This window comes from Cryptomeria japonica, unplaced genomic scaffold (assembly GCF_030272615.1).
Source record: "Cryptomeria japonica unplaced genomic scaffold, Sugi_1.0 HiC_scaffold_47, whole genome shotgun sequence".
NCBI lineage: Eukaryota > Viridiplantae > Streptophyta > Pinopsida > Cupressales > Cupressaceae > Cryptomeria > Cryptomeria japonica.
Window position 1 is genome coordinate 505,242 of NW_026728869.1, and position 16,280 is coordinate 521,521.

A 16,280-nucleotide genomic window follows, 5' to 3' on the forward strand; every position below is an offset into this window, starting at 1 on the left:
TCCTGCATATGAGGCCAGTAACAATACTTCTGCAATTGAACCAATGTTTTACTTACCCTGAAATGCCCTGCAATCAAAGAGGTATGTGCTTCTCGAATCACCTGTGTCTGTTCATCTTTAGGAACACATAGTTTACCCAAGTGGTACAACAAGTTATCCTGCACATAGTAATCTTTTTCTTCTACATGTTTACCTTGGATTAAAACTGCATATATATCCTTAAAGTTCTCATCATTAGCATATTGTTCCTGAAAATTTTCATGAACCATGGAACTATTTTTAAGGATTATCAAAGCATTCTTAATTGGAGGCCTAGAGAGCATATCTACTACTTTGTTATGGACACCTTTCTTATACTTAATTACCAAATGAAACTATTGAAGAAAACCCATCCACCTAAAATGCCTACTTTGTTGCAGTTTAGACTATGAGTGCAAATACTAAAGTGGTTGATGATCAGTGTGGATTATAGTTTCTCTGCCCATTAAGTAGTGTTTCCATTTCTTAACACTCTGAACTAAAGCATAGATTTCCTTATCATAAGTGCGATAGTTACTTACTATGCCTGAAAAAGTTTCAGAGTGGTAGTAGACTGGTTTACCTCCTTGCATGAGTACAGCTCCCATGGCAAACCCACTCACATCTATCTCAATCTCAAATGGTTGATGTAAATCTGGTAAAGCCAGAACTGGTGCAGTGCTTAACTTTTCCTTCAAAGTGTTGAAAGCCTTCTGTTGTGGACCTCCCCACTGAAAATTTGCATTCATACTGGTCAATGCGTGCAATGATGAAGCAATAAAAGAGAAGTTTGCAATGAACTTCCTCCAGTACTGAACTACACCTAAAAAACTCCTGACTTCTGTTACTGTACTTGGCTTAGGCTATTTTACAATACAATCGACCTTCACAGGGTCTACTTTCAGTTGACCATTCCCTACGACATAGCCTAGGTACACTAAGGATGTCTTAGCGAACTCGCATTTAGACATCTTTACAAAAAGTTTTTCTTTCCTTAATACATCAAGGATTTTTTTAACATGAATTACATGATCTTCCCAAGACTTGCTGAATACAAGAATATCATCTAGGTAGACTATGACAAAATCATCAATAAAAGGATGAAAGACATCATTCATGACTCTCATGAATGTAGCTGGTGCATTACAAAGCCCGAAGGGCATAACCAACCCTCGGAAAGTCCTTGTTTTGTCTTAAAAGCAGTTTTCCAAATATCATTTTCTGCAATTTGTATCTGATGATATCCACTACACAAGTCTAACTTAGTGAAATAAATTGCATGTTTCAACTAATCAAGTAAATCATCAATTCTAGGAAGAGGGTACCTGTTCTTTACCATTATCTTGTTCAGAGCCCTATAGTCGATGCACATTCTCCAAGTCCCATCTTTCTTTGGAACCAACACAATAGGAGAACTGCAAGGAGATGTACTAGGATGAATAACTCCTTTCTCAACCAACTCTTGAACCTGCTTTTTGATCTCTTCATTTTGCAAGACTGATAACTGGTACATGCCAATGTTTGGAAGTGGCACATCCTGTTGCAACTGGATCTCATGTTGTATCTCTCTCTTAGGAGGCAATCCTTTTGGTTCCTGAAACAAGTCATCATAAGCGGAAACAACTCTGACCATTTCAGCCTTATGTTTAGGATCACATCCTTTAAATGCCTCAGATGTTTCTTCCTCTTTGGCTTTTACAAGCATTAATACAAAGTTCTTACTAGAGTTGACTAACCTTTTCGTTTGACCAGCATTAACTAGTGCAAGATTACTCTTTACCTTATGTGCCCGTACAATGTATTCAACCTTATCTTTAAAAAGATGGTATTTGTTCTCCCCTCTATAGAAGATAGCCTGTCGATCATACAAATAGGGACTCCCAAGTAAAAGACCACAAATTTCTAAAGGTACTACATCAGCTTCTACCTCATCTACAAAGTTTGCAGTGATAGCAAATCTTATCTTACATTGTTTAGTTACTTGCAATTGTGCATCATTGCAAACCCATCCCAGAGGGTATGGTTTCGAATGAGGTATTGTAGTCAAGTTAAGCTTTTTAACAATTTCTTCAGATATCAAGTTAACTTGAGAACCCGTATCAAATAATGTATCAACTTTAGTATGTTTGACAACAACCCGAATATGAAATAATTAATTCCTTTGCTTATCATTCTTACGAGTAGAATCTTTACTTGTACTTGCACTTATATTAGTAGAACTTGTAGCTGATGAGAGAGATCTACCCTTTTCTTTACCTTGGATTCCAGTAGCAACGATCTTTGTCTCATCTCCAGAGTCAGATCCAAGATCCTGTTGAACTATAGCAGAAGTCTTTTGTTTGTCTTTGTTTCCACCATATCTCTTTGGCCTCTTTTCAGGGTGCAGCTTCCAACACCTAGAATCATCATGTTCTTCTTTCTTGCAATGTGAGCATGTGGGTATTGCACCCTCTTTCTTCATTGTAGCTATCTTTTCCCCCTTCCCTTTGTTTTGGGATTTGTTCTCAGACTTAGATGGCTTCTTATCAGACTTATCAATGAAAGAACCCTTACCTCTTGACTCTAGGTGTGTGGCTTGCACACAGACTTCATCAAAGTTACTAGGATTCAAGACCAAAATTGAATGTATCAGATAAGAGTGAAGACCACCTATGTACTTAAGCAATGTGTCCTGGGTATACAATGGAACATTTAATGCAATAGCCTTCTTTCTAATTTCATGGGTGTAATCCTAGACAAATTGACCTTTCCCTTGCCTAAAAAGTTGCCAGTTCATCATTAACTATTGCATATGGCCTAGGGGATAGAATTGCTCCTTGAGAGCATTAACAAATTTTGACCAAGTTAAATTGATTTTACCATGTTGTGAAGACCCATCCCAAATTCTACTCTCCCACCAGGTTAGAGCTATACCTCCTAACCGAAGAGTAGCTAACTGGATCCTATCGGCATCATCTAAGAGGTTTTGGACTCTACAATAGACTTCAACTTGTTGAATCCAATCATCTAATTTTTCAGCATTTAATTCCCCACAATACTTTGGTAGATCAAATTTTACATCCAATTTAATCTTAGGCTTATGTGAACTCTTGAAAAGAGAAGAAGACTCAAAATGAGTAGAAGAGGGAGAAGACGGGGAAGAAGGAGAAGAAGGAGATGGGGTGTTTTTGGAGGCTCACGGTCACCTCCTGGTCTTTTTCCTTTATTCTCATGAGCTGCACAACTTCGCATCTTGTCCTCTCTCTCCTGTACTAAAACTTGTACAATGGTTTCCAAATTCTGAAGAGTCTTCTGAATACTCTTATCTTCGGAACCTTGTCCACCATCTTTTTCTTCCATCTGTGTTGGTGGATTAGTTCTTCATTTTCCAATCTCAGGATTATATTCTTCAAGCTTGCCTTCGCCTCATTGAATCTTGGATCTTGTTAGCATTCAATTTTGCAATACTAGTCAAACAAAGCTCTGATACCAAAATTGATCTGATTAGGATCTATGACTATTGCATAAGAATGCTTATAGCAGTTACATAAGTTAATTCAAAGCATACATAAGAGAATTAACATGATAAAAATTCTTAAATGAACAAAGCATATTAAAGATGATGATAGAAAGAAAAGAGAGCAAAATAGATAGAAGAGAAAACACAATTGATAACGGAGTTCATCCAGATGGACTACGTCTCCGGGTCTTGCTCCAATAGAGGGACCGATCCGATTGCTCCAAGAAATCAATTACAAATGTTTAAAAAAACTATTCCCTTCAAGTACATCAGTATTTATCCTCCAACATGCAGGAATAACAACAAACTCTTCAACATAGCATCTCCTTCCCATCACCTGGATGTCTTTCAAAAGGCCCATCACCCCCTTTTTTATCCATAAAATTAGCCATAAATAGGCTAAATCACCAAAACCCAAAAATAATCCCCCTTGGGAAAATAATCCTGTAAATATCCCCTTTACTATTTTATGGTTTGGATTTTACTCCATTCTTAGGGGTTTGTTTTTAATATATAACCTTATTTAAATAAGGTTAGGCGGAATATATTTGGTTATGTAAATTATCCTCCAAAAATATCTTATGCACTATTAATAGCGCACTGGTCATCCTTGGTTTTAGGAGACCGGTGGTTGGGAGATTTGAAACTATTTTAAGGAGAATATCCTCCTGGATCACTCAGTGGTATGTTACTTTCATATTTCACATCCTCTAATTCATTCCCCTACTACTCTATTCATTGAATGCAATAAGATTCTTGTGCCAAGGGTACAGCCTCGAGCTACTCTCGTTATGTGTCCTACTCCAACTTCGCTTCTTCCACTCTCTCTGACCCTTCTCTTTGTTCAGTCTTGACCATCTACATCATTCCTTTGGATGTGATCGGTCCAACTAACTTAACCCTTCCCAAACCTGCATCATATTAGCCGCAAGATAATCTGCACTCCTCCAATTCTCACGTCACCGTCCCCCTTTATCACCCTCCAACTAGACCTCGCCTTATGGATTTTCCAAACAACATTAACCAGCAATTGCACTTTGGTGTGCAATAGGTATGTGGAATTGATGTGGTCAATTAGGAAAAAAAAAATGGTCTACATTTTTGATAGATTTATGTAATATATGATATTAATAGGGAGAAAGAGAGATAGAGGGGTAAGGAGATAAAGTTAAGAAAAGAAAGTAGAGAGAGGATATAGGATAGTTAGAGCTATATAAAGATGGAGAAATATGGAGAGAGATGTAGGGAGAGAGAAGTGTTGTAGAGAAGACTTTATGCTTAACCAGAAGTATACTCAACCATATGTAGATTCTATTTTTGCAGTTCATGTAATTTGAAGTGTTGTTCGAATACTTTTGTAAGTTAGTGAGTCGTCCCTTAAGGCTGTAGCCTTTCTGGGTTTCTTGTTTGAACCGTGAGCTATAAGAAATGTGCTTGAATGCATGTTATTTACCCATTGTAATATTTTATTTACTTCGAACAAGGTATTATCTCATTGTGCATAGGTTTCGATCATGGTTTTTCCCTTAATTAGGTTTTCCACGTCAAAATATTGGTGTTATGTGTGATATTGATGTGGTGCTATTTTATGTTAATTATCATACCTAATTTGTGGTATAAGTTGCAAAAACAATTTGTGCAATTTGATTCACCCCTCTCTTAATTTTTTTTTAGTTGCCAACAATTAGTATCAGAGTTAGATCCTTTGGAAGAAGCTTGACTGCTTGAGGAAGATCCGGGATGGAAACCTTTTCTTTCAAGAATAACAACCCAAGGCTTGATGGAATGAACTACACTCTCTAGAAGAGCTGGATGCAAATTAATTTAAGATGCATATGAGAAGAGTAATAGAATATCACTAAGAATGTATATAATCTTCTACAGAATGGTCCTACTACTCCGAATGAAGTTAAGGAAGAAAAATATAATATCAAAGCGAAGTAAGCATTGTTGAGTGCCTTGTCAAATTCTGAGATGATGAATGTAATGGACTTAGAGACTGCACATGAGATATGGGTAAAACTGGAAACTTTGCATGAAAGAGATAGTCATATAAAGATTGCAAAGTTGTAGAACCTGAAAGGTAAATATGAGAACCTAAAGATGAGTCAAGATGAGAATGTCACCTCTTTTATGTAGAAAGTAAATGAGCTTGTGTTTGGAATTAGATGTGTTGGATGTAAGGAATGTCAGTTAGGGAAGCAGATAAGAGTTACTTATAACAGAAAATGGTATTTAATTTTAATGGATTGTTGGATCTTGTGCATACTGATCTGTGTGGTCCTTCTAGAACAGGAAGTTTGTATGGTGATAGGTATTTCATGTTGTTGATTAATGATTGTTCAAGAATGATATGGGTTACCTTATTAAGGGATAAATCAAAAGTATTGGAGAAGTTCAAGATTTTCAAGACTATGGTTGAGACAGAGATGGGTTTGGAGCTTAAATTTCTGAGATCTGACAAAGGTGGAGAATTTACCTCTGGTAAGTTTAATGCATAATGTGAAGAGCATTGAATCAAGAGATATTTATCTTCTTCGAGGAAACCACAGTAGAATGGTGTTGTAGAAAGAAAGAATAGAACAGTTCAATAAGCTACTAGAACCATGATGATTGAAGCAAATGCTTTGCATATATTTTAGAAAGAAACTATGAGTACTAGAGAATACACTCTTAACTGAGTAAATGTCAAAGTTGGTACTGGTAAGACTCTTTATGAGTTATGGTTTGGTCATGCTCCTACTATTAAATATTTTAGAATTTTTGGTAATAAATGCTATATCAAAAGAGATGAAGATCTTGGAATATTTGATGCTAGATATGATGAAGGAATCTTTCTTGGTTATTCTACTAAAAGTAAGGCCTACTGGTAATATAATAAAAGATGGAGAAATATTGTTGAAAGTGCTAATGTGAATTTTGATGAAGGTAGTATGTATCAGATTATATCTTGTCGATATGATTATGATAATAAGGATGTTAGTTCAGATAAAGGAAGACAAGTGCAGACTCAAAGTCAAGTTCAGACTGCTCCAGAAAAGCTTGAGAATTAAGGTGCAGATGTTGATGTAGAAGAAAGAGTTCAAGAGCCTGAAATTGTAGAAAATTATGTAACTCCCAGGTATGTAAGGTTGGATCATTCATAAAATGAGATTATTGGTAATAAGAATAATGGTGTGATGACTAGGAGAAGACTTGATGAGGAAATTTTTTTGATTTCTAATATTGAACCTAAAAGTGTTGATGAAGCTTGTAAAGATGAAAATTGTATTAAAACTATGGAAGAAGAATTAAATCAAATTAAGAAAAATTATACATGGATTGTTGTTCCTAGACCTAAGGATAAAAATGTAATTGGAACTAAATCGGTATTCTAGAATAAGTTGAATGAACAAGGTGAATTTTTTTGAAATAAAGCTAGACTTATTTGTAAAGGTTATTCATGGATGGAAGGAATTTCTTATGAGGAGACCTTTCTTCTAGTAGCTAGGATTGAAGTTGTTAGATTATTTCTTGCCTATGTTGCTCACAAAGATTTAAGGGCTTATCAGATGGATGTCAAATCAAACTTTCTTAATGTCGAGTTGGAATAAGAGGTGTACATTGAGCAACCAGATGGATTTCTACTAACAGAAGAAAAGGACATGGTTTGCAAGTTGAAGAAAGCATTATATGGATTGAAGAAAGACCCTAGAGCTTGGTATACCAGATTGGTCAAGTATTTGATGAATCTTAAATTTCATAAAGGTATTACTAACAATAATCTGTATTTCAAGATTAATCAGAATAAAATTTGGATTGTTGAATTTTTTGTTGATGACATTACCTTTGGAGGAAATAACTACCTATGTAAGAAATTTGCTGAAGAAATGCAGAATGAATTTGAGATGTCTATGATTGGTGAAATGAAATAATTTCTGGGATTGCAAATTACTCGATTGGATAAAGGTATTTTCATATCTTAGTCTAAGTATGTGAAGTAACCTTTGACTTGAAATTTTGTTTTGAGGACTCTAAGCCTCTTGGTACACCTATGGTGACAAAATGTAAGCTGACAAAGAATGATGATTCTCTGAAATCTAATCAGACTAGGTATAGATCTATGATTGGTGATTTGTTATATTTGACTTAGACTAGGCTTGATATAATGAATGTTATGTGTCATGTTTCTATATTTCAAGTTGATCTTAAAAAATCTCATGTTATTGTCATAAAAAGGATATTCAGATATTTGAAAGGGACTATTGATTTTGGTTTGTGGTATTCTAAGAATGATGAATTCACCTTGAGTGCTTTTATAGATGATGACTGGGCAGATGATGTTTATAACCAAAAGAGTACTAGAGGTGGTGCATTATTTTTGGGTATGAAGTTGGTCTCTTGGGAAAGTAAGAAGTAGAATGCTATTGCTTTATCTATTGCAGAAACTGAATACATTGCTAATGCTAGCAATTGTACTCAAGTTATTTAGATGAAACATATATTGAAGGATATAGGAGTTATTTATGATGAGCCTATTGCTATATGTTGTGACAATTCAAATTCTATCAATATTTCAAATAATATGGTGTTTCAATCCCAAACAAAGAATTCTTCTATTATTTATGTGATTGTATTTTATAAAAAATAATTCCATTTAGAAAACTTTAAAAATACTGTTGTACCCGTTAGATTGGAGGGGCTTATCAATCTATGAAGTTAATGGAAACCCACCTATTATTAAGAAGAGAACAGGTGAGGAAGTTTGAACATAAATTTGATGACAATGTCTAAATAAGGTGTACTACATGATTGAGTGGTTGAGGAATGACAGCTAACAGAATTTTCTTTTGAGCAATTTCCCAATCTATCTGCACATGTTAGAATTCAATGTTAGGTTAAATCGAGTAGAGAAATAACTTAAAGAAAAGAAAGAAAAAAAAAATTTAAGATTGAGATACAAGACAAGATTTATAGTGGTTCATGAAATGCCTATGTCCACTCCAAGCAGGGAAATCATCTATTAACCAATATCCAAAATTGCATCATACAGAATTGCACTCAGTCATTTATAGAATCACATTCAACTATGAAATGAATAGTTTGGGGAAGTCAAATGGTCATGTGACTATTGGGCTTCACATACCCAACAATCTCCCTCGTGAAGGCCAACCGGTACAACCATGCAGTGAGACATCCCTGCTCCATTTCAAAACTTAGATTCAATCTAGACCCAATGAAGATTTTAACTTCACCAAACTTTGTTCACGAAAAACTATGGATTAACCTTCTCCAAACCAAATCAGAGCCAAAGACAACATCTCCTATGACTTTCTCAAGGCCAAACTCACATATAAATTCACATTCAAGAATAAAGTCATCTCTTTGTCCCATAGCTTCCTGGCTTTTAATATTGGAATTTTGCATTAACATTATTTCTTTCCTCATGTGATGACATGTAATAAATAGACTCAACCAATGGTGCTGAAAACACAAAAAAATCCACTCCTACTCATTCCTAGCCAGCATAAAACAACCCACCAATGAGGAAATGTTATTACTCATCAATACCACATGGGACATCAACATCTCATTGTTGATTGCCCAAAAGATGGGAATTCCAAAGGCTAAAGTCTTTCCAGATTTTTTTTTTCATTTGGTCAATCTTGTCATGACATTGTAAAGCTAGATCCAACACTGCTTCTTGAATAGGAAACAATTCAGTAATCCCTTCTTAACAAGGAAGTTGATAATCTCCACATCAATCCTAGGCTTAGCAATCTCCTGCCCATCATCAGGGTCAACAATACCTTAGTTTTTACTGATTGCAAACTCCACTGAAGAATCATTGATCTCATACACAACATGATCAAAAACTCTAGTGCTCCCATTCCCTACAACTAATAATATATCTTCACATTCAACTTGTTTCTGTAACTGAGAATGCCTAGCAAACTCTTGATTGGTTTGCCTCTTCAACTCTCATTCATCTGGGACCCATAGTTTAGAGGGTAATCCATCACGACTTGGAATTAGATGAGAATTTGTGGGAGCTATTGTTGGTGTAATAGTAGTTATTACTTGTCTTCCTTTTACAGGAGCAATAGATCCTACAATAGAAGCATTCAAGAAGTCCATACCAATATTTAGATTTGGTATAGGTAAGGTGAATACTAGCTTTTGTACTATAGTTATAATTGATACTATTGCACCCCTATTTGCACTCAACTTAACTTCTCCAGCTTGAATATTCATATCATGTGCACCTATGCCATTCACGGTTAGTGGTTCAAATATTGTGAGAGATTTCTCGTCGACTTCTGAAATTTGTATCGGACACATAGTATCCCTGTCCTCCTCATTCTTTCGAGCTTTAAGAATACTATCATTTTTGTCTGAAGAATTCCTCGACAGGGCCTCTATGATGGATTTCTTAGCACTGCCACATAAGCTCTTCTCCATGCATGAGGCTCCCTCTTTGTCTGTTGACACTGAGACCAATAGATGAAAAGAATCAGGGGATCTCACTACCTTCTCTATCACCAAATTTTCTTCCAACTGTTCAAATTCAAAATCCTCACAATGCCTCACATTCCTTCAATCCCAAGAAGAAACACCAGCATGCTCTTTTTTAGAGCTATTGTCTTGTATGGCCTCCTTGTCTCCAAGTTGGGAAATAGATTGGAAATATTGACCCTCTTTATGATTCTATATGTTGTCCTCAACGTAATGTGAAGGCATTTCCATTTTTCCTAAGGCCAAGCCATCTACAGAGCTCTCTAAAGCCACAATTACTCCCAGACTTCCATGCTTTGCTACCTCACTCCAATTTGCACCCTCCTCATCCTGGGAGGAAAAATCAACAACAAACTAAATTTGGGTCTCCAATGGCATACACTTTTCCTCCCACAATCTCTTAAGTTCCTCCTCTTCAACAACAATTTTTTTTTTCGCATCTTTTTGCCAAGAGATTCCAACTGAGGCATCATGGGGTTCAACCTTCACCACACAAATGCCAACAACTTCCTGACCATTAATAGTTTGGCCAATATGCGCCAAAGCTAGCTCAAGAGAGGAGTAAATAAGTGCTGGAAAATGACACTCATCCGATTTAGTAGTGTTGTCATTGATGGCAACACACATGATTTTGGGTTGGACACTTAACTGGTACTCACCAGTATTCATTGTTTGGCAACTCGCATTCAAGTCATCTGACATACAAGGGAAACCGACAAAATAAAAACTTGTATATGAGGCCGACATAGGAAATTGATCTGACATGTTTACACGGCAGCGATCAGCGACATCTGTCATGAAGTTTAATGCATTTATTTTTGTCTAGGCCGACATGTAAATAACTTGTAATATCATTGTAAGTCGACATAAGGCAATTATGTTTATGATTGGGAAGGGTATTTAAGTCAGCCTAGTTAGGTTATTTTAAACATGTATGGAGTATATAGTGATGTGATACTAAGCAAGTGATGTTGATCAATAGAATGCGAATATAATATTCTGTAGTCGGTCTTTGTTCTTGGTTTAGAGGCTTGGCATGCGAAGTAAGTTACTAGTAAGGGAGGACACATTGAAAATCAGTACAGATAGTGCTTGAACTAGAACTCATCCAACATAGTAGATGCATTCTCTAAGTTCTGAATATTGTTGTAACTCCATGTTTGGTGTTTGTATTCAGTGAGCCTCCTCTTGTGATGAGCAGTGTGCTCTAAGCTGTTGGCCTTCTTACATGTGCAGGCCCCTATTGTAATATTTATTCATTTGCCCAGTGGATAGATATTGTGGGTCATCAATCCCACTGTGGTTTTTCCTCTTTGAGGTTTTCCACATATAAATCTTTGTGTTATGGTGTTTGCATACCGGTTAATAAGTGGATTTTTTGATAAGGCTAAAAATACTCTAACCGACTAAACACTGATTCACCCCCCCACCCCCCGCCTCTCAGTGTTCTTGGCTTCCAACAATAAGAATCCCAGCATCCTTCTCTTTAGCTGAATTCTCCTCTTCAATTGAATTACTACCATACAAGTTATGAGTTTTACCTCCTTCTTCCTCCCCCATCTCTACTCAAGCCAACCGTGGCTTAATACCAATTGTTAGTTTAAATCAAGCAGAAAAATAACATAAAACAATGAAAGAAAAACAAAATTAAATATTGAAACACAAAACAAACAAGTCATATTTTTCTTCTAATGGTAAAGAGGCTTCACCATGGCAACGAACGTACACTTTCATATCTATGTTGCATGCAAGCATAACTGGCTTCAAAGTATACAGAATATAGGAGATTCTGAAATAGGTCATATTCCTTGAACCAGTCAATTAAACAATTATAAGAGCCAACAGAACTTATAATATGCCACTGACAGCACACAGCAAAACAGATATCGTCATACAATGCTGATGAAAAAATGAGCTATCCGCATATGCAATAATACTGTGTATTATTTCTGAAAAATATAATAGTTTCAAGGTGTTTCTTTAAATATTACAATTGCTCTTAATATAACAGAGAAAAGCATCTAAAAATATCGTCAGTCATGCATCCGTAAACATACAGCAATATAAAACAGTTCTGAGTTTAAAAATTACAAAGTTATAATAAATAATAATAATAAATTCATTTTATTGAGAAAACTCATCTAAAATTAGTAAATAAGGCTTCAATGAACCGATTTCTGTATGGAGTTTGTAATCAGCGTAAACTATTTAACATACTCTCTTTTGATGTTGACCATACTCAACATGATCTTCAAGTTTCGAGAATTGAATTTTTTAATTATTCTTTTAAAATTATCTATAAGTTGAGAGTATCGATGTGTTGTAATTTTCAATTCAGCATATCTTTTCTGAACAAAATATTAGAATAAATGAATATTTTAAACAAAATATTAGAATAAATGAATATTTTAAATCAAGATTATTTGACTTAATATGATGGATAGCTTGTACACTGTTTTAATTCGGGACTGTAAGTGATAACACTTTCATACCTTCGTATGCACTTCCATTGCTCTATTTTTAGCAACCTCCAAGATTATATCACCATATTTGATCTTGCATTTCAAACTTCCATTAATTGTCCAATCAAAAATAAAATTATTTTCTTACATGGCATTAGAACATTCTAAATATAATTATCAAATCTCTACTTATTAAAATAATAATGCCCAATATTTGTCATATGAAATCTCTTTCTAGCTCTTTCTTTTTAACCATCTTTTCTTACTTTATTTTCTCCTAAATAATTTTAATTTTGATATCTACATTGGTTGGTTCTGGTGCTAGTGTTGGCATTTTGTTCTTTTTAATATAAAATATCTAAGAAAAGATTTCTAATTACATTTTTCAAATAAATCTTCCACTATCACTTCTGGGTTAGGGATCTCAATACATTTTTCATAACAACTTCTTTACTCAAGTTTATTTGACCAAGAGTAGCCATCATATTAATCAAATCTTTAACATTCACACAATAATAACTCACGTTTTGTTTCAAGGATAAGCCACACCTAGATCAAAGATGGGTTAGTCTTAAAGAGGTTAAGACATTCTTGATAATGAACTCCAATAACAAATTGAAGGTCCTAGGTTTGAGTCTTAGCTGATCCATCAAAAGTTGAACATGATATCAAAACCAAACTAGGCCAAAGTTCTAAGAATTCTGTAGAGTTTCTTAAGGGAGATGTTCAGTAATAAGCCATACCAAAACCAAAGATGTGGTAGTTCTAATGGATGCACTAACTCAATTGTACAACACTCTAATAACAAATTGAGAGTCTTAAATTTAAATCTTAGGTGGTTTATGAAAATCTCATCGAATTTATAGCATGAAAGTTTTGACTTGATTATTACCTTAATAAGTTTCTTTAGAGTCTTGTATGCATCCATTATTGTCTTTTAGACCAGCAATTCTCATAAATAGGCTCTTAGCTAAAGCTATTTTAATATGAAATAAAGCTTATTCTTTGTTTTAGCTTCTTTAATTTCCCATCATTCGCTGCAAGAGTGATCTATTTAGCTAGCTTTCCATAATGTGTTTCTACAATCTCTCAAAATCTTTCTTTATAAAAGGGTTCATCATCTTTCGGCTTTGATATCTAACATGATGAATTGTTTTTTTTTAATCAGCAAAAAAATTACAGTGCTAACATAGCTAGTAGAGAATTAAAAAAATTCTTGTTGGAAGCATCTGTGTGCCTTCTGAGAAATCAAGAAGGAAAGAAACCAGGTAAGTAGACCATACTAAGCATATAGCATCCTTCCGAGCCTAACATATAAAGTCTTAATATTTTTTTAAAAAACCTATAAAGAGTCTGAATGGCAATGCTTTACTGCCAAATTAATAGAGATTATACTTATTAAAGCCAAAATTAGTCACTCGAGAGTCTAAAACATTCAATAAACTTTATACAGAACTCGGTAAGGAACCTAGCTCGCAGTTTCATTGTTGGCTTCAGGTTGAGGATTCACATTCCTCGCTCTCCCATGGCCTCTGCTCGGAGGGCGACCCCTACCATGGCCATGTCTAGACCCGCAATGACCATGTCTAGACCCCCAACGACCCTTGCTAGCTTCGCCCCTGCATGCCTGCTCCGCCTGAGGATTCTCACCTTTTCCCCCAGAAACCACTATTTAAGGTAACCAAGGCCAACTCCAACGAACACCCTATGCCTATCCAGCTCCTTTCCTTTCAAGTCGAGCAAGAAAGGATAGTAGTTAATTAGCTCACCATGAGCATTAAATCCAGTAATGAGGCAACAAACCTGGAGGAAATGCTCGTGTTGTCCCGTGGATACTCGTCTCTATTCAGATGCCCACTACCCAAAATCACGCTTCAACCGCGGGTCTGTTATTTTTCTGAATGAGATTTGGCGCATTGAGGCTGAGAGGGAAATTGGAGTATCTACACCGAAACATGAGGTGGGCCTAGGATAAACGCTCATTATGAATCCAAAAGGAGGTTCTGTCGACATGATTGGCAATGCAGGCTAACAAACAAGAAAGGAAATAGCGGAAATGAAAGCCAGAGCTTAAGACTACCTGGCAAGAGATTGATAACGACTTGCATAAGGCAATACGGAGAAATAGACAGGCACACTCTTTTACGTCAAATAATGAGGGACATAATTGCATTTAATTCACCAGCAAAGGTGGTGAGGGATGTTTGTCCTCAACATGATGAATTGTTAGCAAGATCTCAAACACAAAATATTTTAACCCAAAAAAAATTGCTTGCTTTTAACCCCCAAAAAAATTACCTACTTTGATACTAAATGAAATTTATGGAATAGATCCTATTTCTTACACCACATAATAAAATAATTATAATGACAAAAACAAAAAACCTATACCACTTAAAACAGAAACCAAAACAAATAAATAATGATGAGAATAATAGTGATACTGTGTATTATTATTGAAAAGACTGACTACAGAACAGTTTCAAGGCGTCTATGTTAGAGATTACAATGTTTCTTAATATAACAGTGGAGAGCACCTAAAAGTATAATCACTGATGCAGCCGTAAAAATACAGTAATACAAAAACTGTAGTTTTGCGTTTGAAACTATAAAAGCAATATTAAAAATAAATATTTATTGTTTCCTCCAAAAAGGTAAAATCATATTAAACACTGCTAATCATATTAAATGAAGCTTCAGTCAACTGAAGGTTACATGAAGTCTTGCAACCGGCATCAATTATCTATCAAAGATTATAACCATAAAATGATTATTCAAAGTTTCAATCTCTATAACCTCGAAATAGTAAAGCTCTTTTGCTAAGAAATAGAATGATAATAATACAAATTAAACTTTGTGAAATAAGCATTCGTTGTGTAGTCAAACAAAAGGAAAATGTACATAGAAATAATGGATGGACTTCTTACAGGAATATCAATAAAGAAAGCTTCTTCCCTGGATTCTTGAGAATACATCAAATTCGCTCATCATTAAAATATGGGGACAAAAACTGAAAAAAACTGGCGTCTCCTAGGTTTTCCAATGTGTCAAACCTTTCAAGGTTATAGACATCAGAAATCATCTCTTTCTGCTGAACTTCGGATGTAGAAACACCATCTGCTCTGATAGCAGTTATCTGATTACAAAACTTGGGTATTTTCACTTCACTGTCATAACGATCCTTATTCGATCTTTTAGAAGTAGATGATGATGAAGAATCATAAGTAGCAGATTTGGGCAATGATCTCTTATTTCCAGTGAGGGACTGCACAACAACAGAGAATTCGGATTCGCTTGCTATAACCATTTTAGGGTTTCCAATATGAACCACCTTCAGTAGTTTACCTTTAGACTTTAGGATGTCTCTGGCGATGAATTTGGATTTTGCTTAGCCTTTTCTGCTATGTGTTGCCTACCAATCTATATCACAGAATTTCAGATCTCCAAAATAAAGAGGATTTTTAACAAGATTGAGGGATCTGTTTATTAAGGGCACATTCAAGGAATGTGTTAGAAAAAAGAATATTGCTCAATTTTTTTAGGAAATATCTGTGGAGTTGGTGGTCTCATGAGTATTTATTTTTCTGTTTATTTTTTAAAGCAGTTGCTGCTTATTTTCAGTCCCCCTATTTTCCTATAGCTTATTTTCGATTTCTAAAGGATAGCTGCTCCACTTAAATAGCAAAAGATTCTAAATTATCTTTTTCTAACAATTTTAAATTTGCATAAGAACACTCCAACTGCTTAAAATTAAACAGAAAATAAAATAAACAGTAGCATGAAAACATGAGATTACATATATAAAA